Source organism: Spinacia oleracea, chromosome 3 (genome assembly GCF_020520425.1).
Source record: "Spinacia oleracea cultivar Varoflay chromosome 3, BTI_SOV_V1, whole genome shotgun sequence".
Lineage (NCBI taxonomy): Eukaryota > Viridiplantae > Streptophyta > Magnoliopsida > Caryophyllales > Amaranthaceae > Spinacia > Spinacia oleracea.
Window position 1 is genome coordinate 102,256,247 of NC_079489.1, and position 16,606 is coordinate 102,272,852.

Genomic DNA, 16,606 nt, shown 5'->3' on the forward strand with positions numbered 1-16,606 from the left:
AAATATTATCGGAAATAGAAATATTACCTGAATCGGAAATATTGCCGGAAACGGAAATATTGTCTGAATCGGAAATATTATCGGAATCGGAAAATAATTCCGGAAACGGAAATATTAAATATTTGTTCCAAACGGAAATTAATTCCGGAATCGGAAATGTTAAATATTGTTCGTATCGGAAATGAATTCCGGAATCGGAAAATTAATCGGAAGCGCGTCGTACGAATTAGCATCGGACGAGCTTGCTAGACGAAGGCCCACCACGAAGCCAGGCCCACGTCCAGCAAGGGAAACGCGCGCCACAACACACCAGCCCAAGGCTGCGCCAGGCCCACCGCAAGGCAGGCCCAGCGCGCGCCCAAGGCTGCGGCAGTCGTGGGCTGCGTTGCTCGGGCTGTGCGCGCGCGCGCATGGGGCCCCTCGTGGGCTGCTGTGCGTGCGTGTGTGTTTGTGTTCACATACGAAACCTAAAACATACAGGATTCGTTTAATGATTAAATTCCTAATCCTATTTGATAAATTAATTAAATAAGAGTTTCATTAGGATTCTAATTTAATTAATTCGTATCCTGATAGGATTCCAATTCTCTTTCCATACCCCTATAAATATGTGGCCTGGGTTCACAATTTATAATAAGTTTTCAAGTATTCAAAGTGAGTTTTTGAGAGAAAAATTCAGTCACATACCTTGCCTAAAAGTGCCGAAATTATTAGTACCTTAAGGGCGATTCTAGTTGGTCAATCTTAAGGCGGATCCGGACGTGCTGTGGACTATCTACGGAGGGACGACACTTGGAGTCCTAAAGACTTGTTCTTGTTCGGTTCGGGCGCAGCTAGGGAAGGCACGCAAAAAAGAGTATGCATCTAAACTATGCTATATGATTATGTGTAAATAATATGTATTCCTGGCTAAATGGTTTTTCCGCATGATTTATGAATTGTCATATGTATCATAACCTAACACTAGTGCCTTAGTAATGTCATGTCCAACCAATATTAAAGTTAGTCTTTTATTCTATTCAGGAGAAGGGATATGGCTAACCAAGAGATTTCTGAAGTGGTTAGACAACTAGCTGAGGTAGTTCGAGACCTAGCTCAAACTAGATCCAACCCAGTGCATGATCCGGCTGGAGAAATGTTTAAGGAAATAGCTCAAAGCAAGCCTCCACTGTATAGCGGAGAGATTGAACCAACTGTGCTTGAAAACTGGTTGAGAGAATTTGTTAAGCTTATCGTAGCTGTGAACTGCCTCGAAAACCTTAGGGTAAACAGTGCTGTGTACTACCTTAGAGGTGAAGTTGATTTATGGTGGCAACGATGTGAGAATACCCTTAGAGCCACACCTAACTTTGGGTGGGAAGCGATCAAAACAGCATTAAGGAACAAGTTTTACCCACCTTATCTGAAGAAGCAAAAGGCGCAGGAGTTCATCGAACTCAAAATGGAGGGTTTGTCTGTAACTAAATACTATTCTAAGTTTATAGAGCTGTCTAGGTTTGCACCTGAAGTGGTGGCAACGGAAGAGCTCAGGGCTCAAAGATTTGAGAATGGATTGACCATGGACTTTGATAAGCGTGTTTTCCGTCATTGATAGAAAACCACCTATGCAAACAATATTTATAAAACCACTTCAACTACCGGCAAGCGGCAAGCAAAGGGATCGTCCCAAAGAAACGGTGAATTATTGAGTTGGAAGTCAATCTAGTTCGAACAAAGGTTTGTTTTGAATTGTCACTTTTTAAGAGTCTAAAAACAAATAAAGAACTATGTAAAATTGAATCTAGAAAGGGAAACGTTAGGGAGTCGGGGATAGCCAAGGGAAACCGGGGGAAATCAATTAAACTATTTAGCAATGGTGATCATGCAACGAAATGGTGATTAGGCAAACGGCATCTAAAGACGAACCCGCCACCTATCGGATAGGGAACGCTAAGCGTCTAATCCACAGAAGAGCTTTCGCCTAATCCTAGACTAAACTAACTAGCATATAATAGGCACCGCCATTTGATCAACACAAGATAGGTCCACAATGTCTTGCCAAACCTATCCTATGGTTCCACGGAAATCTAATCGAATAGCATTTGCAACTACCACCCAACTAGCATGGATTTCCTATCATCAAATCTTATTTAATCAAATGAATCAACCAACAATCAATAATCTATTTCCCCTAATACATCCCCTAGTTTCTTCCCTTTCCCTAACCTAAAACTACTCACTAATCATCCTAACAATCAAGCTATCCATTAGTTCAAAACTAGCTATCATGAAATTAAAGGAGAAGAAGTAGAGAATAGGAAACTCAATTGCACAATCAAATCAAAAGCTGAAAATCAAAGTAACAAGCCAAATTGAAATCAAGAACTCAAGGTATTGAGGAATTGCAAAACAATTATCAACTAAGCAAGTGAAAGAATTAAAGAACTAAGAATTCAATTGTATAAAGAAGAGAAGAGTTGAAGAAAATTACTGAATTGATGCTTGGAATTAAAGAGTTTCTCTCTATAGATTGAAGAACAAAATCACAAAACCTCTAGAATTCAAAGTGTAAAAATATGAAATATAAAATATGAAAGCGTAAAATGAAAATAATCAAAAATCCTATTTATACTAAACCCCAAAAATAAGAGTTTTAAACTCGAAAAGTGAATCCCGCGCAGCCGTGCGAACGTGCAGACCCAGGTGCGATCGCATCGGTGCGATCGTGCTGTGCATCAATGCGAACGGGCCCTGCGACGATTCTTCTCCTTCGTGCCGTGCGAACGTGCCCAACAACCGTGCGATCGCACGGCTGTAACTTGGCTAAATCATAGAAAATCCTTGTGTGCTCGCACAGGAATTTAGTGCGAGCCCACCGAAATTCCGTGCGAGCGGGCTCCTCTGCGGTGCGATCGCATGAAATCACTCATAGTTCCTGCATCGATTTTCCAGATTTGTGCGAACAAACGAATTTGAGGCACGAGCGCACACACTGCCTTGACTTTTGGAGCCAACTTTGTAGACTCGTGCGAGCGCACAAAATGTCCGTGCGATCGCACGGCACCTGCTCGAGCAAATCTCAGCTGTTTTTCCATCATTTTCAACATTATCACCTGAAAAGCACAAATATGGAATAGGGGAATAAAAGAACAGGAAAACTATATAAAACTAACAAAAAAGCATAATAAAACTCTATAATATCCTAGCCTGGAGCGACATAAATGCCGCTCATCAAACTCCCCCAAGCTAAGCGTTTGCTAGTCTCTAGCAAACAAAACTCAACTAGGGAAGAATGAGCAACCTATCAAGTTCTAAAATTTACCAAAATCGAAATCTAGCAAATCTAATCAAGGCAAGACTAAAAATGGAAAACGCAAATCAAGAAAAGAGAGAAAGAAAAGAACAAAAGAAAAGAGAAGAAAAGAAATTAAACTACAAAATCCAAGATGGGGGCTTTATTATGGAACAAGTATAGAAGAACACTAATATTACTAATCAAATAAATGAGTACACGCTAACTAATGTCTCAAATCGAGTGAAAGATTCGAGCACCAAGCCAAGCGAACTAAAGGCAAACACTAGTCAATCCCCCTACATCCGGGCATACCACGTCAAAACTCTAGATCTTATTCACCTTTGAGAATAGCGTCTCGAGACACCGCGAAGGCGCCAGAAAATCAATATTAGGCTACCCGACATCTTAGCATGACAATCTTGTTCCTTAAACTTGACCAAATCCTCCCTCCACCGTCAATGACTCAACTCTAAAGGGTCAAGAGGGCTTTTAGGGCGTAACGTAGGCTAGGGGTAAGGTGTGGAATAAATTTGGCAATTTGGTGCTCATACCTAAAGTGAAGCGCAATAAGAACTCAACTCAAGCATAATCAACCGAAAACAAACTTTTCCACTTATTTGGGATACCCCCAAGCTTATTCAACAACAACTCTAAACTACAACTCTTTTTGTTCTTTTTTCCTTGATTTGATTTTCCTCTTTTTTTTTTTGTGTTTCAATTGAAAATTTTCTCATGCCTTGTTTTTTCTCTAATTTTGGCTTTTTCAAAACTTTTATTTCTCATTTTTGCTTTTCCATCATTTATTCACTATATACAACATTCTTCCAAAACTTTGTCATTCACACCTAACAACATTCATTTCTCAACTTTGCATATTCAATCCAAAACATCAAGCATCATAACTCAAAGCTTCACTATCACTTCTAAGGGTGAAAACAAAACAAAGGCTATTAGGCTTGTATTGTGCTCATAAGAAATGAAGGGTCAAGGCTCAAATGGCTAGCAATGGGGCAAGTGCAAACAAAAACATATGAGAAAAATAGAAAATAAAGTTCTAAACTAAAAAAGAAAAATAGTCACCGAAAGAAATGCCTCTATCGTCCCCTAAAGTAGTTCGGTCGCGGTCTCGGGAAGGAAATGGTCAAACTCGGGAGACAAGAAAGTCAATGCTAAGGATCCATGCCACTCGAATGAATATATGAATATGTGATTGGGCTAATTTGAACATGAACCTCACAAGGGAGCAAATACCATTCTCTCCGGCTTCAAATCACTAGAGAATTCAACACCATCTTACCACAAGCCAAGAGTTCATGATGCATGCTACCCAAAGTTCAACCAACTTCCTTGACACCAAATCCTAGACTCGACCCAAGACATTAATAACCGTGTAAAAATCTACCAACTAGGAATAAAAGCATTCTAATCTACAAGTTCCAATTTTATATGCCCCAATCAAGAATATTGCCTAGAAAACCTAGAAAACTTGCCTTGACGAAAAAGAAATCAAAACAAAAAGAAAAGGAAGAAAATAAGAAAACACACCAAAAAGGAAACAAAAACAAAGAAAAAGAGAAGAAACTAAAAATCAAGCTAAATAAAACTAAAAACAAAGAAACGAACATGTATTGGTATGATTTCAAAACAATGAGCATCAACAAGTAGGCATCCACAAACAAAACTCCCCCCAAGCTAGAATTAGGCCATGTCCTCAAGGCCTAAAACTAAGCAAGGAGGGGCACAACTACCCATCAAACCAAATTCCCCAACATGATGTATGCCCGTCCCCTAAAGAATGCATAAGAGTCGGAAGGATGTTACCGGAAGTATCGTGGGAGCAAGTCCCGCAAAGAACCGTTAAAACCCGAACAAACTCACCAAAAATGGACGGACAAGGCACAAGGTGGAAAGTGAGAACCCACCGCAAAGAATCATACCAAAACAATGCTCAAAAACAAGTAAGAAAAATTGTTAGTAGACAAGGGCCAAATGGCCAAAACACACCAAGAACATCATCAAAGACTCATCATCATCATATATACAACCACATGAAGTGGCAAGAAGACCAACAACACCAACAAGCTGCAAAAGATCCCAAGCAAAAACCCCACTCCGCAATTCTCCCCCAAGCTAAATGCAAGCATACCATCATATCAAGATGGGGGAGAAACGGAGGGAACCCTAAGAAGAAGGACCCGGGGCATGCGCCTTACCCTTTGCATCATAAATCCTCCAAAAGTCATCCCGCTCAAGGCGATGGGCACGAGCCGCATCGTCGGTGAAAGGGGTGACATTGTAGGTGGGGTCCACGTCGGGCCCCGAAGCATCGGTGTAAGGCGGCCAACCATATTCGGGCCGAAGGGGGTAGTTGCCATGGGAAGGCTCTCCTCGGGGACCATCCCAACCTCCCATGTAGCCCCTAGGCCACCCGGTGAAATCCTCGGGCCAACCTTCTGGTCGATCAACCTATGGGGGAGTGGGATACATGGGGTCACCTCGGTAGTCACTCCCGCCCATCATGGTATAATCATAAGGCGGAAAAGAGGGAGGAGTGACTCCGGGTTGGGATGGGCCCGTCCAATACGGGTAGGTAGGTGTACGCTCCTCATTCCAACTAGGGATGGGCCCTTGTTGGGGAGGGTGATAGGGATAGTTGACATAGGGGGCAAAATCCCCTTTGTCAACATGAAAATCGTACACCCGCCTACTGTAATAGGACGAGTCAAAATAGGGATAAGAATCCCCCGTGCGGCTTCCTTGTGAAGCAAGAGAAGCCAAGGTGTTAGCTTGGATCTCTTGTCCTTGCAAGATAGCCGCAAGGGTGGATTGCAAGCCTTGGAAATCAAAAGGAGAGGAAGAAGAGGACATACCACCCTCATTAGGGGAAGGCTCCAAGATAGGAGGACTACGGGGAGGACCATGTTGAGGAGAATCCGGATTGGGTTGAGGAGGAGGAAGCTGCTATGCTTGGGCAACGAATCGCGGGTCACGGGGAAGCAAGTACCGGACATTAGGAGTCCAAGAAGTGATGGCGGGATTGGGGAGGATGCACCAATCTCGCTGATTTACCATCCAAATATACTTGTCGTCCTTGGTGGCCTTGATCCACTTGGAAATGGAGAGTGTCCTCAAGTCAAGGAACTCCCCTCCGGGAACCTCATCCAACTCAGCTAGGATGTGCTGATAGGGATCACCGGGGAGTGCCCTCAAGAGAAGAGTGAGCATCCCTCCTAAGAGAATATCCCCACAAGTCGGCTGCCCATCCCGATGCTCAATGATTCGGGTGATCAACAGCTGCCCAAAATCTAGGATCCCCTCATTCTTCTCCGTGGCTAACCATAGGGCGCCAAGTTCCGCACTAGACAAGGATCTGGTGGCCCCCTTTGCAAAGACCGCATATAGGAGCATGCGGTTCAAGTAACGGATGGCGGGGTGGTGAAAAGAAGAAGACTTGGCCGAGGAGGAAATGAATTTCTTCTCCTCTCCCGTGAGCTCTCCCCACCAAATATTTTCATCATAGTTGTCCACACACTCCCCCACCGGATTAACGATCAAACCCCGGTTCGGGTGAGTGGTAAAGAAATCATTCGGGTAGATGTTAAAGAAATCATTGATCGCCTCGTCGGTGAGCACGTGTTGATTATTGAAAGCTTGGAAATGAAGCTCAACCGACTTTTTTCCATTGTCATGCACCCGACGCCTCCTAGCCGAGGAAAGAACCTCAAGAGTGACCCTCTTATAAGTTTTGTCATTCATGGTCACAAAATCCTCAAGCTCAAGCCCCGCAATTAAAGCGTTTAGCTCCTTTTCGAACCCCAAGTCCTGAACGGTCTTCTTGTGATAGAACTTTGTCGGGCGGATGTTCTGCTTAGACAATTCCTCATAGTAACTCCAAGACCGTTGCTCCGGAAAAACAATTCTGTAGGTCTCGAAGGTCGGAGGAGTGATAGCCTTCCTCTTGTTCGCTTGGGGGTTGGGTCCCTTCTTTGTACGCTTGGTCATCATGATGAATCTTAGGGACAAAAATCTACACACAAGCAAGAAAAGAGACACAATGCAAGGCAAAAGGAAAAACTAAGTTAGTCAAAAAAAAGCTACAATCTACTATCAAAATTATCACCAACAAGTATCACTTCATCACTCAAGTTCAACCTAAACAATCCTCATCAACCAATCCTCATCATCCAAAAACAACAACCCATCAAGAATTCCACCAACATTTCACCAAAAATCGATCAATAGACTAGTCTTGACAAATATTCACAATAAACATGCATAATAAGTGTAGGCTAGCAAGGAACAAACACAAAAACAAACATGCAAATCCAAACAATCAAAATCAAAGATTTCAGAATTTCACCCAAATAGTATGAACAATGAGCTTAAATGTAAAGAACAATGAAGAAAGAAGGGAAAGAAATCGTCACCACAAGTAAGGGAGGTAGATAAGATCCCCCAAAAGCAAACTCCAATGCTCTAATCACAACAAGGAATCACAAAATCAATGTTTAACCAAACCCTAGAAATTTGGGGTTTTTGAGAAAAATCTGAAATTATTGGTTTTGAGGTGAGGAATGAGGATGAATTTGTGAATGTGGGTGGTGTAGAGTGAAATGTGTGAGAAAGATTGAGTAGGAAATGGAGTTTTGAGGAGTTGGAGTAGAGAGGAAAGTAGAGAGATGGTGAAGAAATGAGAAGTGAGGTGAAGAAATGAAAAAAGAAGGGGACGGATTTTCCAATAAACACGATCGCAGAACAGCTCCGCCCGACCCGTGCGAGCGCACGAAATAACCGTGCGATTGCACGGTTCGAGCCCGATCGCACGCCCAGCAGCGCTCGATCGCACGGAATGGCTGGGAGCAACTGCCTCAATTTTCCAGTTTCGTGCGACCACACGAATCAACCGTGCGATCGCACGGAACTGGAATTATGTTTCTTGGCTTGCTCGACTATTGCACACCCATCTCATCATATTTATTATGAAAAGAAAAGTAAAAGGATGAAAACACACAAAAATAAACCAGTACAAGAGTTAGACAACCGGGTTGCCTCCCGGGAAGCGCTCGTTTAACGTCATTAGCTTGACGGACCCCCCCAAAAAGGTCAAGGGGGGTCAAACACGACCAACTTTGGGTCAACACTAGTCACCATGCACTTATTTGCCCCTTTGGGCACAAAGATCTTACCGATACCGCCTTTCAAGAGACGAAAGCCAAACGATCCACCAACATGCCCCTCCTCGGGAGTTGATGGATTCTTGACCTTCTTGGACTGCTTGGCTTTCTTAGCCGACCTATGGAACACCTTGGAGCGTTTAGCTCCATTAACATCTTCATCATGCATCTCAAATAACTCGGGGATGGTTACAACATCATCAAACTCATCCCCAAGAGTCTTTGGATCTCCATGGACTTCCTTTACACCGAGAGAGGACCTAGCAAGCTTATTAGCACACTTAGAAACATGAAAATCGTTAGAAGAATTAGCACAAGTATGGTTGTTCTCAACACAAGCAAGAGTGTCGATTTTCATGCAACTTTTCATTTTGGGACAACATTGATCATCAATAGTGAGCTTGAAGCTAGCTTTGGCATCTCCAGCCTTCAAGGTGATAAGTCCCCCTTGCACATCGATAAGGGCACCCGCGGTGGCCAAGAATGGCCTCACCAAGATAATGGGGGTGTGGGCATCCTCATCGATGTCCAAGACAACGAAGTCAACAAGAAAAGTAAGCTTGCCAACTACGAGGGGAACATCCTCAATCCTACCCAATGGAAACATAACCGATCGATCGGCTAGTTGCAATGACATAGCGGTAGGAGAGAGATCACCAAGAGTAAGCTTCTTAAAAATCTTATATGGCAAGATGCTCACACTTGCCCCCAAATCACAAAGAGCATTCTCAAATTTTAGCTTTTGAATGCTACAAGGGTTAGAAAAACTCCCGGGATCATTGAGTTTTGGGGGAAAGGAGTGCTGAATTAGAGCGCTACAACTCTCCGTGAGTTGAACAGTCTCCTTGGGTTCACACCCTCTCTTGCCACTAAGAATGTCCCTCATGAATCTTGAGTAGTGGGGCATTTGTTTGAGTGCCTCGGTAAAAGATAATGACACATAGAGTTTGCTAATGGTTTCCCAAAATTTGTGGAATTGGTCATCCATCTTCTTACCGGCAAATCTTTGAGGGTAGGGGGGAGTAGGAGTTGGGAGAGGAAGAAGGGTAGTCTCTTTCTACTTATCACCATCACTCATGCCATCGACATGAGACTTCCCTTCCTCATCATCATGGTCCGAGGACTCATCTCCCTTAGAATTTTCCCCCCCAGAGCATTGAGCTTCAACATGCGTAACACCATCATCTAAAGTCTTCCCACTCCTTGTCACAATTGCGTACATTTGCTTAGGAGGTTGACCTTGGGGTGGGAGACTTGTGTGCACTTGTTGCTCCTTGATGGTGCTAGCAAGTTGAGCTAGTTGGGTCTCAATCATCTTAAGATGAGTATTGGATTGCTTGAATCCATCCTCAAATTCAACGTTTTTCTTGGCTTGCGCCCCCACAAACGACTCCATGAGAGCCTCAAGATTCGACTTGAGAGGCGGGAGTGGTGGAGGTGCAACGCCATAACCACTTGGGTTGGATTGATATTGGTTGCCAAAGGTCCTCGGTCCATTGAATCCGGGAGGTGGCAAATGAGATGCACCATAAGGAACTCCCGAGTTCAAAGGATAACCCCCACTTGAGGCACCCCTAAATTGCCTATAAGAGTAGTTATAACCCCCTCCACCTTGATGGTTGGGATTATAACCCCCTTGGTTGTATTGGCCTTGATTGCCAAAACCTTGAGATTGACCGTAGGGCGCTTGGCTTTGATAGCCTTGTGCTCTATAGCCACCTCAGCCTTGGTTATCATACCCACTTCCTTGGCCATAGCCTTGGTGGGGACCATACATGGAGGGCCCTCTAGGTTGCCTAGCAAAATTAGGATTGTTAGGGTTATCATTCCTAGACCTCTCATTGATGGCATTAGCATACTCTACATCAAACTCTCCTTCATACGAAGGGCCATAATCCACAAATGACAAGTTATGAACTAAAGGGCATGCATCGGGGGAATGATTATAGTCTTGGCAATTTTCACAAAAGAATGTGCCCGGAGGCATTGAGCCATAAGAACTAACCTTGCCCTTCCCCTTATTGAGAAGAGTTGCCGAAGGAGATGGAATTGTGGACGGAGATGGTGGCTTGCTTGCTGCACTTCCCGCAAATGGTGTATTCTCAAGCTTCTCTAATCTCGAGCTAAGCTTCTCTATCATCCGTGCTTGCTCTATGGCGTACACCGAACCCTTTCCATCCTCAATCCTACTTTTCCCATCATAACTTCTTGCACCTACATGCCAAGATTAGTAGTTTTGAACTACATCTTCAATTATCTCCTCAATTTGATCTTCCATTTTGTTCATGATGGGGCCTCCCGCGCCCGCATCCAAACTTGTTTTCGAGCTTGGACTCAATCCTAAGTAAAAGGTTTGTAACAACAACCACTTGGGAATCCCATGATGAGGGCATTCCCTTTGGTACTCCTTAAATTGGTCCCAAGCCTCGAAAAGCGATTCATCACGCCCTTGCTCAAATGATTGAATCTTGTGGCGCAACTCCGCCGTCTTCCCATGAGAATAGAACTTGTTCAAGAAGGAACTAGTTACTTCGTCCCATGTGCGAAGTGAGTTGGGCTTGACCTCCTTGTCAAGCCAATCACTAGCACGCCCAAGAAAAGAGAAGCGGAACAAAGTCAATCTCACATAATCCGAGGTCACACCGTTGTGTTTTATTGTGTCACAATAGTGCTCAAACTGCTTGAGATGCTCGTGAGGCGACTCATTGCTTTTCCCACAAAAGGGATGACTTTGCACCAAATTGATCAAGGCGGGCTTGATCTCAAAATTATTAGCACATGTTGTTGGTGCTTGAATCCCACACGTAGCCTCAAATGCTCCCGGTATTCCCAAATTCTTAACCGGAAGAGCCATGTTCTCACTAGCTTGCTCACTCACTTCTTGTTCCGTGTCAACACTCAAAGCCTCAAACCTATTATGATTTGACGAGCTAGAATGAGCACGCCTAAGTCTCCTTAAAGTCCTTTCCAATTCAAGGTCAAGAGGATGGAGGATCCTTTGACGAGCACGTCCCCTATCAAGCATAAACACTCAAGAAAACCGTGAGCAATGCAAAGGAAAAACTAAAGCAAGAATGGAATATTTTTTTATTTTCAATTAATGAACTAGTCTCAACTAAACTCAATAACAACGACCGTTCCCCGGCAACGGCGCCATTTTGATAAGCGTGGTTTCCGTCGTTGATAGAAAACCACCTATGCAAACAATATTTATAAAACCACTTCAACTACCGGCAAGCGGCAAGCAAAGGGATCGTCCCAAAGAAACGGTGAATTATTGAGTTGGAAGTCAATCTAGTTCGAACAAAGGTTTGTTTTGAATTGTCACGTTTTAAGAGTCTAAAAACAAATAAAGAACTATGTAAAATTGAATCAAGAAAGAGAAACGTTAGGAAGTCAGGGATAGGCTAGGGAAACCGGGGGAAATCAATTCAACTATTTAGCAATGGTGATCATGCAACGAAATGGTGATTAGGCAAACGGCATCTAAAGACGAACTCGCCACCTCTCGGATAGGGAACGCTAAGCGTCTTATCCACGGAAGAGCTTTCGCCTAATCCTAGACTAAACTAACTAGCATATAATAGGCACCGCCATTTGATCAACACAAGATAGGTCCACAATGTCTTGACAAACCTATCCTATGGTTCCACGGAAATCTAATCGAATAGCATTTGCAACTACCACCCAACTAGCATGGATTTCCTATCATCAAATCTTATTTAATCACATGAATCAACCAACAATCAATAATCTATTTCCCCTAATTCATCCCCTAGTTTCTCCCCTTTCCCTAACCTAAAACTACTCACTAATCATCCTAACAATCAAGCTATCCATTAGTTCAAAACTAGCTATCATGAAATTAAAGGAGAAGAAGTAGAGAATAGGAAACTCAATTGCACAATCAAATCAAAAACTGAAAATCAAAGTAACAAGCAAAATTGAAATCAAGAACTCAAGGTATTGAGGAATTGCAAAACAATTATCAACTAAGCAAGTGAAAGAATTAAAGAACTAAGAATTCAATTGCATAAAGAAGAGAAGAGTTGAAGAAAATTACTGAATTGATGCTTGGAATTAAAGAGTTTCTCTCTCTAGATTGAAGAACAAAATCACAAAACCTCTAGAATTCAAAGTGTAAAAATATGAAATGTAAAATATGAAAGCGTAAAGTGAAAATAATCAAAAATCCTATTTATACTAAACCCCAAAAATAAGAGTTTTAAACTCGAAAACTGAATCCCGCGTAGCCGTGCGAACGTGCAGACCCAGGTGCGATCGTGCTGTGCATCAATGCGAACAGGCCTTGCGACGATTCTTCTCCTTCGTGCCGTGTGAACGTGCCCAACAACCGTGCGATCGCACGGCTGTAACTTGGCTAAATCTTAGAAAATTCTTGTGTGCTCGCACAGGAATTTAGTGCGAGCCCACCGAAATTCCGTGCGAGCGGGCTCCTCTGCGATGCGATCGCACGAAATCACTCATAGTTCCTGCATCGATTTTCCAGATTTGTGCGAACACACGAATTTGAGGCACGAGCGCACACTGCCTTGACTTTTGGAGCCAACTCTGTAGACTCGTGCGTGCGCACAAAATGTCCGTGCGATCGCACGGCACCTGCTCGAGCAAATCTCAGCTGTTTTTCCATCATTTTCAACATTATCACCTGAAAAGCACAAAGATGGAAAAGGGGAATAAAAGAACAGCAAAACTATATAAAACTAACAAAAAAGCATAATAAAACTCTATAAAATCCTAGCCTAGAGCGACATAAATGCCGCTCATCAAACTTACAATTGTTGTTTTCTGGAGAGACCTTTACCTCATTAATTAGACACCCTGTACGGAAAAGGTGCTCACCTATATGGGTTACAACAAAGGAAGAATGGAAGTACTGAGAAAAGAAAGGATAGTGGGAACTCGAATCAAGGGAATAACCAACAGAATCAAGGGAATTTTAAGAAGTACAAAGGGAATGGGAATTTCCAGTTTAGAGCTAACAATGGTGGAAACCGCAACAACCAAGGTGGTGAAAATCAGTCTGGAAGGAATGGAGTAAGGACCTACGACTGTAGGCGCTGTAACATGAATCGCCCTAGAAAGAATTGTGACGGAAACTTAGTGACTTGTAGATTCTGTCAGAAGTTAGGCCATAGGGAGTATGAATGCTATTCTAAGAATGGAAAGCCCGACCAAGGTAACCACCAGGACAATAATCAGAGTAATCAGAACCGAAATCGGGGAAATGGAGGTGGAAACCAAAGGAATTACCAAGGTGGTAACAATAGTAATAGCAATGGTAATCACCAGAACCATGGAAATCCTGGAGGAAACCAACAGCAGAATGGGAACCGAAACAAGAATGGAAACACCAATGGAGGTGGCTATAACAAAGGAGTTGCCCAAGGGAAGCTGAATGTGATATCTAGGAAAGAAGCGGAGACTTTCTCTGACGTCATAGCGGGTACTTTCTCTATTAACTCCGTTTTAGTTAAAGTTCTATTTGATTCTGGTGCAACATATTCTTTTATCTCAGTAGACGCTTTGGGGAAATTAGGTTTGCAAGAGCCTGAAACAATTGAAGTACCTATAGTCATACCTACTGGTAGCATAGTGAGGTGTACCAAAATCCATAGAGATGTGCCTTTGACCATAGCCAAGACCGTATTCTTATCTAACCTAATCGAGTTTGAGTTAGGAGAGCTGATGTAATTCTAGGAATGGACTGGTTGGCCATGTTCAAAGCCAAAATAGATTGTGAGAAGCAGAAGGTTCACTTGAGGTCTAGCTTAGGCAAAGTAGTGTCGTATCGTCGTTTTGGTAAGCCTAAGAACATAGGGATTATCACGGCAATCGAGCTCGTGAAGCTAGTTAGTAAAGGGAACCCAGTCTTCTTGTGCAATGTGAGAAACCTAGAGCATGTAATCAAAGATCAACCTGAAGAAATTGCAGTAGTTAATGAATTCCTCGAAGTGTTTCCGGAAGAGATCCCAGGGATGCCTCCCAATCGACCTATTGACTTTACTATAGACTTAGTGCCTGGAACCGCGCCTATTTCAAAAGCACCATATCGGATTGCTCCAGCAAAAATGAATGAGTTGAAAGCCCAGTTGGAGGATCTATTGGAGAAAGGTTACATTAGGCCAAGTGCATCACCTTGGGGAGCACCAGTTCTATTTGTGAAGAAAAAGGATGGAAGTATGAGGCTCTGTATAGACTACAAGGAGCTCAATAAGGTCATGATTAAGAATAAGTATCCTTTACCTAGGATAGAGGACCTATTTGACCAACTAAAAGGAGCAGAAATCTTTTCAAAGATCGATTTGCGCTCAGGTTATCATCAATTGAGAATCGCTGATCACGATATACCAAAGATCGCATTCAGGACTAGATACGGACATTATGAGTTCACTGTTATGCCTTTTGGGTTAACCAATGCACCTGCAATATTTATGGACTTAATGAACCGTGTGTTCCATGCCTATTTGGACAAGTTTGTAGTGGTTTTCATAGATGACATCCTAGTGTATTCAAAGAGTGAAGAGGATCACACTGAACACTTGAGATCTGTGTTGAGTACCTTGAGAGATAACCAGTTGTATGCCAAGTTCTCAAAGTGTGAATTTTGGTTGGAAAGAGTTACATTTTTGGGAAATTTTGTGTCTAAAGAAGGAGTGGCAGTAGACCCTGCTAAGATCAAAGATGTTAGTGAATGGCCTACACCCAAGAGTGTGACTGACATTCGAAGTTTTCTAGGATTAGCAGGCTACTATAGATGCTTTGTGCAAGTCTTTTCTAGGATAGCCAAGCCAATGACAACATTGATGAAGAAGGAAGCAAAGTTTGAATGGAATGACCAGTGTGAGTAGGCGTTCCAAGCCTTGAAGACGCGATTGACAATCGTGCCGGTGTTAACCTTGCCAGATGAGAGTGGTACCTATGATGTGTATAGTGATGCCTTTAAGAATGGTTTAGGGTGTGTATTGATGCAGAACGGAAAGGTTATTTCATATGCATCGAGGCAGTTAAAGCCATATGAATCCAATTACCCTACCCATGATCTAGAGCTAGCTGCCATAGTGTTTGCATTGAGGATATGGAGACACTATATGTATGGTTTGAAGTGTAAAATATTCACAGATCATAAGAGTTTAAAGTACATTTTCACACAGAAGGATCTGAATATGCGCCAACGAAGGTGGCTGGAGTTAATCAAGGACTATGATTTGGATATTCAGTACCATGAAGGAAAAGCCAACGTAGTTGCGGATGCCTTGAGTAGGAAATCAAGTCATAGTGTTAATGCGTTAGTAGTTTCTAACGAGCTGTGTAAGGACATGCAGCGTTTGAACCTTGAAATAGTGAGTGGTGAAAGTCTTGAGGGAATGATGAATGCCTTAGCCATCCAACTGTCAATATTTGATGAAATTAGGGAGAATCAGGCTGGTGATGTGAAGTTGGAGCAAATCAAGGAAAAGATTTCGCAAGGTAAGGAATTAGATTTTAGAATCCATGATGATGGAAGTTTGAGGTACAAAGGCAGGTGGTGCGTGCCTCAAAAGTGTGGAGAATTGAAGGAAAAATTGATGAAGGAAGGGCACAATACGCCATATTCTGTGCACCCAGGTGGCGACAAGTTGTATAAAGACTTAAAAAAGATCTATTGGTGGCCAAGAATGAAGAATTTGTGGCTGAATTTGTGGCTAGATGCCTGACTTGTCAGAAGGTTAAGATAGAGCACATGAGACCTCAAGGAAAGGTCCAACCCTTGGAGATTCCAAGCTGGAAATGGGACTGTATTTCTATGGACTTCGTCACTTGTTTGCCTAAGTCGAAAACTGGAAATGATACAATTTGGGTTGTGGTAGATAGGTTGACCAAGTCAGCACACTAGTAGAAAAAACCCTTATTGTAGCGGGCTTTTAGACCCCTGTTGCAGCGTACATCGTATGCTGCAACTGGGGGGCCTGCAACAAGTCTAGACTTGTTGCAGCGTACAATGTTCGCTGCAAAAAGTACTTTTTGCAGTGTACATATACATGTACGCTGCAACAAGTATTAAAAATTTGGCCAAAATCTTGACTTGTTGCAGCGTACAAATTCATGTACGCTGCAAAAGACCCCACCTGTTGCAGGGTACATCTATTTGTACGCT

The 16,606-nt window shown here is 42.8% G+C and overlaps 1 pseudogene; it reads left to right on the forward strand.

The window, feature by feature from the left end:
• The first annotated feature begins 10,823 nt into the window (after window positions 1-10,823).
• Window positions 10,824-10,924, forward strand: LOC130471157 (uncharacterized; annotated as a pseudogene).
• Window positions 10,925-16,606: the final 5,682 nt, after the last annotated feature.